The sequence below is a fragment of the Haemaphysalis longicornis genome, unplaced genomic scaffold (genome assembly GCF_048455015.1).
Source record: "Haemaphysalis longicornis isolate Haplotype H1 unplaced genomic scaffold, Haemaphysalis longicornis Haplotype H1 scaffold_10, whole genome shotgun sequence".
Taxonomy (NCBI): domain Eukaryota; kingdom Metazoa; phylum Arthropoda; class Arachnida; order Ixodida; family Ixodidae; genus Haemaphysalis; species Haemaphysalis longicornis.
In genome coordinates, this window is record NW_027526204.1 from 48,175,606 (window position 1) to 48,186,387 (window position 10,782).

The window sequence follows — 10,782 nt, forward strand, 5'->3', positions numbered from 1 at the left end:
CAGGGAGACGGGGGTACTTTCTCCTTTGACCTTACCCTGGTAGTCAAAGAGGTCCCGGAGCTCCCTGCCTGGTAGACAGGCAGGGAGCCCATCGGCCGGAGCTTGACCAAGGCTCCGACGGCCAGCGTTCACGGCTTCTAACCCTTCACCTTTCAACTTCTAGCCACGGTAGGTGACAGCTTAAGTAATGGGGGCTCGGGGTACGCGGTGTCGCCACTCACTGTCACCAAGATTACTCAAGGTGCCCCGTGCGGGGGGAGTCAAATGAAACGCGAACACAAAAATATAAATCAGAACGTGCAAAATTGAAAAATACTTTGTAGAATTCGTTTAATGGCACGCTACTGGTGTATTTGAAAATCCACTTTTCCAAAATTTGTTTTTGTAACTACGTCATGCGTAATTTTTGCTTGCGTGCAAAGAAATCACGCTATTTGTGCGTTCAGGTTTATATTTTCGTGTTCGCGTTTCATTTGAAGCCGATAGTACATATTGTTGTAGGCAAGCTTTGGGTTTACTTCTGCGCAACTGCTTTGAAAACATATTTTAAACGGCTAAACCTATTTTAAACTACCTTTAATTGTTTATGTGAATGTATTTGAAAAAACCTACACATGGCAATACGTGTCTGTGACTAAGTTGAACATTTTCACCACGAGGGGACCACTGTCGATTCGAAAGATGTCAGCTCCTACCTGTGGCAGTAAGACGTAGACAATGTACAGGGTGCTAGCTTTTTTCGCACTCACACCACGATTTTAGGTCCATGACAATGACCCTGATAATAACGCTTTGTTGCGCATTCTGGCATCAAAGCACTTGCGGCATGCAAACCTGATTCTTTGCCATTTGTGTAGCACTCCTAGTGAAAACCTGGCAGGTGATCGAGATTTTCGTTTCTTAACTACGCGTCTGCTTTGTGTCAAGTCTATTAACGTTAATCTGGTGTGTGTTTTCGTCAAGTACGAATAAATGTTTATAAATTTCTTGACGAGTGCCGGTAAAATTCTGGTTGTCGCTCGGCATTCGGGTGCGGTCCAGCCGCGGGGCGGGTTAAAGCGACTAGTAATAATGCAGCGAGACACCCCGATGTACGTCTTTGTGTTAGCAATAAAATAACCTGAACAAAATGTTGTAACATTAGCGCATTAACACAGCGTAGATTAAAACAAAAATCACACGAAGTAACTCTACTTCCCATAATGAAAGCTTAAAAACAATTTGGGAAAGAAGTTGCTCAAAGCCAAGCTGACCAGCCCAAGAACCCATACAGCAGCATATTACTGGGTAAAAAAGTCTCAGCAAGCAAATTTACCAAAGCAATATACATGCTATATCTTAAATGCAAATTTCATACTGAGAAGGGGTGTCAAGTGAGGGAAAGAAAAAAAAAATTATTACCGTATGCCCCAAAATGCAGGTCAACAAAACAAAAACAAAACAAGAATTAGAAACATAACCATGGTATAATCAGATGCAGTGCAGAAACCACGGGCAAAAAAAGTAAATATAGCTAAAAGAAGATACAGGCCGTAAACGATCATGCGGTGTTGGTGCTATAGCGATAGTACAAAAAATAAAAAAAGTCAACTGTACAGGGCAAGAGTAAAATCGAGCAAACTAAAGTAACAATTTATTCCCCACGTGAAATACTCTCCCTCTTTTGTACAATGAATTCTAGCATTTGCTTTGGTGCAGCATTCTTAAGCCTGGTAAATGCAATTTTCTCCTACCAGTTGGAAACAAGTCCACAGAAACAAGCCTACAAAACTTGACACAGAACTTGAGAAGTAATTGATAGAATTGTGCATTTGTTCTATAGTACCCCTGCAAACAGCATTGCTTTTAGGGGCGAAGCTCCTTAAGTCATGGGTCTGTCCATCCCTTGTGTCTCGTGGTACGTGACCGCCGCATGCTTTCGGAGATGTCGCAAAGTGGGCCGCGTTGCACGCGCAAGAACCGGCTGCAACCGGCAGCGCAAACTCGGCACCCGGAGCGCGAGCTTGTCTGTGTTCGCCAACGGAGGCGCGAGCGCACGTGCACTGCGAGGGGGAGAACACGCAAGAGATCACGCCACGAACGCAGGCAGTCGTTCTCGGAGATCGAACGAGACGCAAGGACCTTTGCTCGTTTCCTCTCGTCTTGTTCGGGCACAAGTTCGCCCTAAATAAAAGTTCTTTCTTTACCGTTGTGTCCCATCCTACGTGACAAATTGTGGTGGAGGTGCGGGGTAGTCCTCGATGGCGCGGGGTCTTTCACCAGGTCTGGGCCTGGGAGCATTGACTCCGAAAATAAAAGTTGATTTGTACAATGTACGCACACAGTCTTACGTCTTTCTTAATGATGTAATGGGCGAACTTTCACGGGAGAGTTACGGTTACCGATGATCTCCCCCTCTCGAGCTTCGCCCCACTTATCATCATTCATTCCGTGGATATGGCGTGATTTTTTTAGGAATTGTACAGTTTGCCAGGTGAAGTGGTCCAATAGTATATTCTAACCTTGGAAGGAGAAATAAAGTGCACAAACATTACATACACCTGTAGAGCTAACATGTCCAATCCACTACCCAAGCAACCACGGACATCCGAAATACACCCGGACATGCAAAGGCCGAGTTTAGATGGCCACTGTACGTCCATGTTTGGACGTACATTGGACGTACAGTGGACATCCAGAAACGGATGTACAAGTCTGAATGACATTCGCCAACGGACGTACAAAGTTACCACGAAACAGCAAAAAATGGCGTAACTTGCTTATAAAAGCAAAAACAAAACAGCTACAGTGCTTTTCAATTAAAAAGATTTTGTACATCAAAGCCCTGGCTTGTAGTTTGCAAGTTTTATCTGCATATTTCTAATATTATGCCTATATTTTTAATTTTTTGAAGCACTTCACCAACTCCAGTGATGATCTCTTTTGGGACGGATATATAAGGATTAAGAACCGCTAACGACACGTGTGAAGTAAGTTCACCGTGTTCATTTATGCCGCCTGCCGGGAGTGCGTTAGCCTTGCGCGGTGTACTATTCGTTGTAGGAACACTAGCAACATTAGCTTCTCATTGTAATTGTAGAATTTTTTACTGAACATCCAAAATACAGCCAATACTATTATATCGATTTGAGTTCAAGTACGACAGCTATTATTTATTTGCATTTTGAGCCTGAAACAAATTGTGCTGTCAGTCAGATAGCTACAAACAACTTTCATCACTCCTGCATAAAAAAAGGCTAGAGTTTTCACACCTTTCAGCAAACCCTCTTTGCCGGTGCCGCCTCCAAGCCACCAGTTGGAAGAACGGTTTGCCGCAGTTTCTGCCCAAACTTCTTTTTTTTGTCGGGAACTTCTTCCTTGGCCAATAATTTGGTGCTCAAACCTCCACTTGTAGAACAGTCTGTGGTACCAGGAGTCCTGCGTAATTCAGACACACAAACACACACACATACACAAACACAAAAATACTTTAACCATGTCTTTTATAAAGCCACACTATGTTACCCAACTAAAAGAAAAGGTTTAATGCTCCAGCTGAGTGAGCAAAGCATGCACACTACTTTTCTAGTTTAAGCTACGCAAAGTATGGCCAAAGGTATCTTTTAGATGCGACGCATCTCTTTGACTCGCCTTGTCACTCCATCCATCCGTAGTCCGCACGCCTCTCCCCCATTCTCCTCGCCACGCCAGCTGCGCGGTAACGCCGCTCTCACCGCAGTGCCATCTTGCGTTAGCGCTCGCTCCCCTCGCCATGCCAGCTGTGCATCAGCGCGCGTTAGCGCTCGGTTAACACATGCGCATGCGCTACTCTCTCTCATTCCCCTCACCGTTAAAGCGCGGTACATATAAACGCGACAACTGCGCCGTTCCGCTCAGTCGCTCCACCGCCGCCGCTCCGATGACATCCGATGACCACCGATGATTTGAATGGAGACTAACAGGTCTGCTACCGCGATGGTCGGCGCAACCGTAACAAGCACCGCCCAGATACGTCGCATCACCCCATGGTTTCCCCCCGCGGAAAGATGTCGTCTTTTACTTTTGTTTCCACACTAACAATGCCACAATAAGGCCTATCAGAGTTACGAGTTGAGTCCAAATATAAGGAACCACAGAAAGGTACGTCACACTTAGCAATATTTACACAAAATGAGAGGTTCATATAAGCTGCGATCGCCTGGGTGTAGACTACCTAGGTGGTTTCATTGGTGCTGGAAAAATATTGGGTGAGGGGGGGAGTGAACCGGAGCACATCCAGTGTCGCCTGTTGTGCACGCTGTTCTTAGTGATACTCGGAAACAGAGACGGGCCTCAATCACTGCTTACTATAAATAGTCTTGCTTCTAAAAAGAAGGTTACTTCCTTGCTTCTTTTCCCAACTGAAAACAGTAAGGCCACAAAATTGTTTCCTCATGAGCAGGTGTTTCCTCATATTTCTTCAAAGCGTTTCCTCATATCGACTTATGGCGTGTACATGAATGCATCTCAAGTGCAGGAACGAAAAGTTATCTGCAGCAAATTAGACCATTATGCTACTTTTTATCATGACAAAATGAATACAAAGTGGATGTATTCATAAAGTAAAAAAATGATGCACCCTCTGTTTAACGGCAACAGTTGGACATGAAGCTTTCTCGTGAGGGATTCCTTGGTTGTCGTTTGAGTTTAAACTTTTGACTCGCAGACGATTTGGATCTTAGATCGCCATGTCTCTGAATTTCCCTACTGGACATTTCGTTTTGCACACAGGAAGCTTCACATTCAACCATTGTAGTCGTTAGACAGAGGGGTGCATAATTTTTCTGTATAATTTCGCGCATCCATGAACCCCTCTTCAAATCCAAATTGCTTCGACCGTGCGAGAACGGCACGATAAGTTAGACATTGGCTTCATAACGTGACGGCCGCAGGGTCGGTTCTGAGCACAGGAAACATCTTAATTTTTATTCACGTCACACGATCACCATCATCGTGAGAGAAAATAGGCTTTCCTGCAGTGCTTTTGGGGTGAACTACGGACAACATCAGTAAGAGGTTGAAAGCTTCGCTCTAATGTATATTTGCTGCCATGCTAGCCGATGAGGTACAATTGTGCACATATATAGCAGAAAGCAGCATTGCTCCACTATGGAAAAGGGAACTTTTATTAGTGTTAATTGTTCATTGAGTTACAGTTTGGCATTCATGTAGAAATTGTCGTTTATCATATGAGCGAAGGTAGTTTGATGCTGAACTGATACATACATGACCGGAGCCAAATGTGCTTCGGAGGACGGGGTGGCGCTGAACCAGATGCCGCACAACTTGTGTGTAGAGCTTGCCAGGATACCTAGGAGGAAAGCAAAGAGAGGTAAAGTGCCATAAAATAGACTCACAGAACAGAGTTGCTGGAACAGAAAACAGCATCAACAGAGACCCAAACTATCTTTTGTTGGCGTTCCGTTTTAATGCAGAGCTAATTTAGTCGCAATTTATTTATTTATTTGAAGTGCTCACCAACAGCACAGGGCCTTCTCGGGTGATGCACCGCATACATAGGTACAAAGAATACGAACAGGCAACATACATAGATGCATGGATACAAGAAATACAAACAGTACAAATATGGGCAGCGTATAAATAAAAAATTGGTAAATGTGGAAGTGCAGATAGATATATACAAAAGTGTAGTGTTATCGAAGGAGACACAAACATTTTTGAACGGTAAAGGCTCGGAGAACGTGTCTCGAGTATGCACAGGAGAACACGTACGAACATGGGCAAGGTAGCGCTGTATGTGAGGAAACACGAGAGCAGGGAGAGAAGTGCAGGAGCGATCTCTCCACAGCATGCGTATTCAAAATATACATTTCAGAGAGCGCTTAAACAGTACCAAATCGCTGCAAAAAACGTCTATAGGAGATAGAAACAGACTGTTATAGGTGAGCTGGCACCGGCTGGCTGGTGCCAAACTCATTGATCTGTCTGCATCAAAGCATCCATGCGGCCGTAGTGGTCTGCTTGGCACTCGCAGATGGACAGAGCTTACGAGGCAAGGGCAGTCGAACTTCGAGTGAATACAATTAAACAGAAAAGCCAGGTCGCGCCTGGAGCGCCTCGCTGATAGCTCATCTAAATTCAAGATCTTCAGAAGCCCACCGTGCTCATATCGGCCCATAGGTGAGTGGCGAGAAAATACGGTTCTAGTAAAGCGCTTCTGAATCCTTTCTAGTCGAAGGGAGGACGAAGGGCTTAAACAATTCCAAATGGCACTAGCAAAGTCGAGCTTGGGCAAAATGAGATCGCGATACAGTGAAACAAAGCATGATCAGTCGGCGAAATCCCTGGTCGCGCGGGAAATTACGCCAAGTGTACGGAGACAGGAGTTGGTCAGATAGTTCACATGCGCGTTAAAGAGCAGTTTCGCATTCATCATTACGCCCAAATCGCGCACTACGGTGGCGCGTTTTACAGGTTCACCGAGCAGCAAGTACGTAAAAGTGAGCGGGGAAGACTTGCGAGTGTATGATATTACGATGGTTTTCGAGAGGTTAAGTTTTAAATAGTTGCAGTCACACCATGCAGAAACTGCGTTGATGTCATTTTGCAGCAGTACACGATCGTAAGGTGAAGAAATAGTCCGATAGAGCTTCACATCGTCGGCATACTGGGAGAGCGAACAGTGCTTAATAGCGGGGTGTATGTCATTAACAAAAATGTTAAAAAGGAGAGGGCCCAGTGTCGAGCCTTGGGGTACCCCTGAGGTCATCGGGAAGGGCCGGGAAGTAGCGCCTTCGTAACTAACACAATTGGACCTGCCTCTTAAGTAGCTGCCGAACCACTGGCAGAACTCAAGGGAAAGACCGTATGCGGACAATTTGCGAAGTATTAGATCGTGATTAACAATGTCGAAGGCCTTGCTACAGTCAAAATATACTGTATCTACCTGTTGGCGAGACAGTACTGGAGGGCCGATGTCGTTTAGTAAACAGGCAAGATTTGAATCTACCGACCTTCCGGGCATGAAGCCGTGTTGGTTGAAATAAATTAGTGGATGCATAGCTGATAAAAGGTATCGATGCAGGACCTTTTCGAAGACTTTGGAAAATGAAGACAGAAGAGAGATTGGCCTATAGTTTGCTGGGATTGTGGCGCTTCCGGATTTGCGCAAAGGGAAGATGGAACCAATTTTCCAGTCAGTTGGAAAATGTTGCTCAACCAGTGACATACGTATGATGTGACAGAGCAAAGGGGCAAAAACAGTGCAACAACCCTTCACGATGAAGCAAGGGATGCTGTCACAACCTGCCGACTTTTTCGATGGGAGTTTGCGGATGGCGGACACAACATCGTTTTCGGTTACGTTGGGGATTGGCAATACAGGACCGTGAGAATCGAAATCCAGTTCGCTCCCGCTGTCGTGAGAGGTCGAGTATGTCGAACAAAAATGACGTGCGAAAACTTCACACACGCCTTCAGGGTCAGACACAATCTTGTCACCTACCTGAAGGGTTATGCTTTCGCGTGCATGACGTGTGCGGAATTTGACGTACCGCCAAAACTCCCGAGGGGAGGGGGTAAGAGATGTTTCAGAGTAGTCCGTAAACATCTTTTTATCCCGGGCAAGGAGCTTTTTCACTGAGGAGCGCCATTCTCTGAAGCTAGCGAGAGCAGACGGGTCATTGCGGGCCTGAAACAAGCGGTGAAATTGACGTTTTCTTCGAAGCGCGCCTCGCAGCTCATGGCTAAACCAGAATGAAAATTTAGAGGAGCGAATTCGCCACTTTGGGATGTGTTGGTCCATGAAGTAATGAACAGTTTGGGTTAGCTCCTGGACGGCCACGTCCACACAGGGCGCGTTGTATACAGAGGTCAAGTCCGCGTTGTCGAGCGAATAGTAGAGAGATGTGTAATCTCCGCGAGCAAAGTCGTGTCTGGGAGTTGAAACGGTGTTGTCGTGCGCCATGCATATGTGGGCTGAGGCTCCGAAAGGAGGGTGCCACGCGTCAACGGCCACAATAGGTTCGGGGAACTGATCGACAACAACAGAGTTAAGGTTTGGGAAAACAGTGTCTAGTACGTTTCCAGCAGGGTTTGGGTGCAAGACGGCAGGCTGGATGTTATTGAAAGAAAAGAAGTTAAAGAAATGAGCTGCTTTGGACTCTCCGCTGGTATTTTGTGCGGGGTCCCACCAAGAGCCCGGGCAATTAAAGTCGCCAAACAGAAGAATGTTATAGCTTTCAGGTTTAAGTACCTCTGTTAAACCCTGTAGGGCTGAAGCAAACAAAGAATTTTCAAGAGCGGGATGTAAATAGTACACGCCAATAAGAACATTTTTCGCACCTTTAACTTTCACCTCGATCCATAGGCATTCGCTGTAGAGCTCAAGATCGGACCGTCTGACCGCACGGAAAGGTTTCTTCAGGGCGATGAGGACTCCACCGCCATACTTTTGCCCTGTCGCAGCATAATTTCGGTCATCGTGAAAAACGGTGTATTCGTCTGTAAAATAGTCGGTAGACACAATCTGGTGAGGTAGCCAAGTCTCTGTGATACAGTAGGCATCATAATTATTCAAGACGACGTTATCAAAGAAGGGCTTAGATTTTGTGCGGAGCCCTCGAACATTCTGGTAGTAGAGTGTGAAGCTCATACTGAATTGATGTTGTTAAAGCTAAGCACACGGTCCTCTTTCAGAAACCCTCCAAAAGGGCGGAACAAGCATCCGTAGGCCAAACTGCAGCATCGTTGAGTGCAGCAAAAGAATCGGCACTGGTGCTGATGTGGAAGGATGCGTAGCTGGGATACTTGCTCTTTAGACGCGTGCACACAGCGCTTTCGTCGTTCACAACAGAGTTAACAAGCCCGAGAACGTCGGGCACAGAGGTGTCAGGGTGCAGGTGCGACACAAACAAGGCTTTCCTGGCGGGTCGACGGGGGACACCGGTGATTGCTGAGCTGGTATTCGCTCCGACGGCCACTTCACGCACAGGTCGGCGCGTGTCACCCGGGTGCTCTTTAGCGGGGGAGGCCCAGTTTGTTGTGGCAGGCAGCACGGAAACAGGCGACGAGGCATTCTCGGACGCGCAGAGGTTTTTGCGAGTATCCACGGAGAGGGGGGCCCTGGTCAAAGCAGCTTCCGTCGCTTTGTCTCCCATAGCCGGTGCGAGAGGGGGGTATTGTGGCTTTCTCCTCCCCAGCTCGGAGCGCAGCGCACGCACCTCGTCTTGGAGAGATCGCCGCTGCCTGCAGGCTGGAGTTCTTGGCGGCCTCCCTCTGCAGACGGGCGCTCTCCTGACGCAGAGCGTTGACCTCGTCTGTGAGGAGAGAAATCCCCTGAAGCGCATTGAGAAGAAGCTCGCGTAGCCCCCCGAAGTGGCCGTCAAGGTCGCCCGGCTGTGGAGCGAATGGTTCCTCGTCGCGGGGCGAGGCAACCGAGGGAGCCCCTTCGGTCGGGACGGTGTTATCGGAGGGCTTGCGTTGCTCATCACACGCACAACATGAGAATTCGATCTGACCGGATCGCAGGAGTTGTAGCTCCTCGTCGGGCCAAGCAATGCATTTCGAATGGGCGCGTTTGCGGCACGACGTACACCGGAGAGACTTCTGCTTGCTTGTGAGTTTTCGTGAGCAGGCGACGCAGGTATTTTTGTCGGCCGCCATCTTGCGGGAGCTCAGCAGCAGGGAAAGTTAAACGCTCTTGAAATTTCAAATGGGCTCACCGAGCTGATGGAGTTGACGGCGAGTACCGGGCGTCCAGTTCTTTCGATGGAGAGGTTGGCGGCAGGATTTGGGGACGAATTTTTGATTGAATGGCTGTTTTGGTTTTGATTTGATTTGATTTGAGCTGATTTGACGTGCGTGCGGTCATCTTGGCCCCCTGGTGGCCAAGTTACAGTCCCAATAACGCAACAGGCGCAAGCTGAAGACACAGCTTGCCTTGCATGCATGCATGAATTGTCACTGGGGATTTGGTTGTCTGCTGCAATATGAGTGGCTGCTATGTGTTACCTGGGCCCCACTAAGCATGCCCAGTACTGAACAGTCTGTGTGGAATTGCATGTTTTCCAGAATCATAGCATACCTGCTTGTTTCGCATTTTTTTTATACTGAATTTATATTGGGCTAAATGAACCTATGGATCCAGAATTGTACTCACAACGTATAGTGAAACAAGTCATGGCACAGCCACTCAGCGATGCGACGGCACAACACTAAATGCACATCCAAGCGTTTTTTTGCATTCGCAAGATTTATCTACTGGTGTTGGCGGCAACGTGAAGTTTTGGGGATCCAGGCTGGAGCAAGCACCTTCTTGAATAGACTGCTCTTGTCCACACTAGAAACATAAGTAAAAACAACTCATGGTTAATTTATCCTGGGCAACAAAGAATTAACAAGAACACATATGACTAGAGCTGACAGGTGTATTCATGCACACAACACATGCACACTTCTCAATTTATGAACAGATTACACACCACTGTCCCTTTTTAAAAGAAATGGCACGACTTCCTTTTCATTGTGGTGAATTAATATCTTGAGCAGAGAGATCATATGAAAACATACACTTCCGTGTCCAGTGAAAGCAGAGTGGACTTCCTCAGCTGGCAAGCGAACAGCTCAGAGCTTGGACCCCACAGCAACCAACGACTCTTCATCAAAATCCATGAATTCGTTCAATTCTGCATCGGGCACCTGTAGACAAGCAAAGAAACAAAAAGGGCGTCCCCAACTAGAAATCATAAAAAAAAATTTTAAACGGCAATAACAAAACTGATACAAAGCAAGGGTGCTCTCTTA

General features: G+C 46.8%; 1 pseudogene; it reads left to right on the top strand.

The window, feature by feature from the left end:
- The window catches only part of LOC144159821 (uncharacterized), a 38,629-nt pseudogene extending 29,284 nt beyond the window's left edge, over nucleotides 1-9,345 (top strand).
- The last annotated feature ends 1,437 nt before the right edge of the window (nucleotides 9,346-10,782 follow it).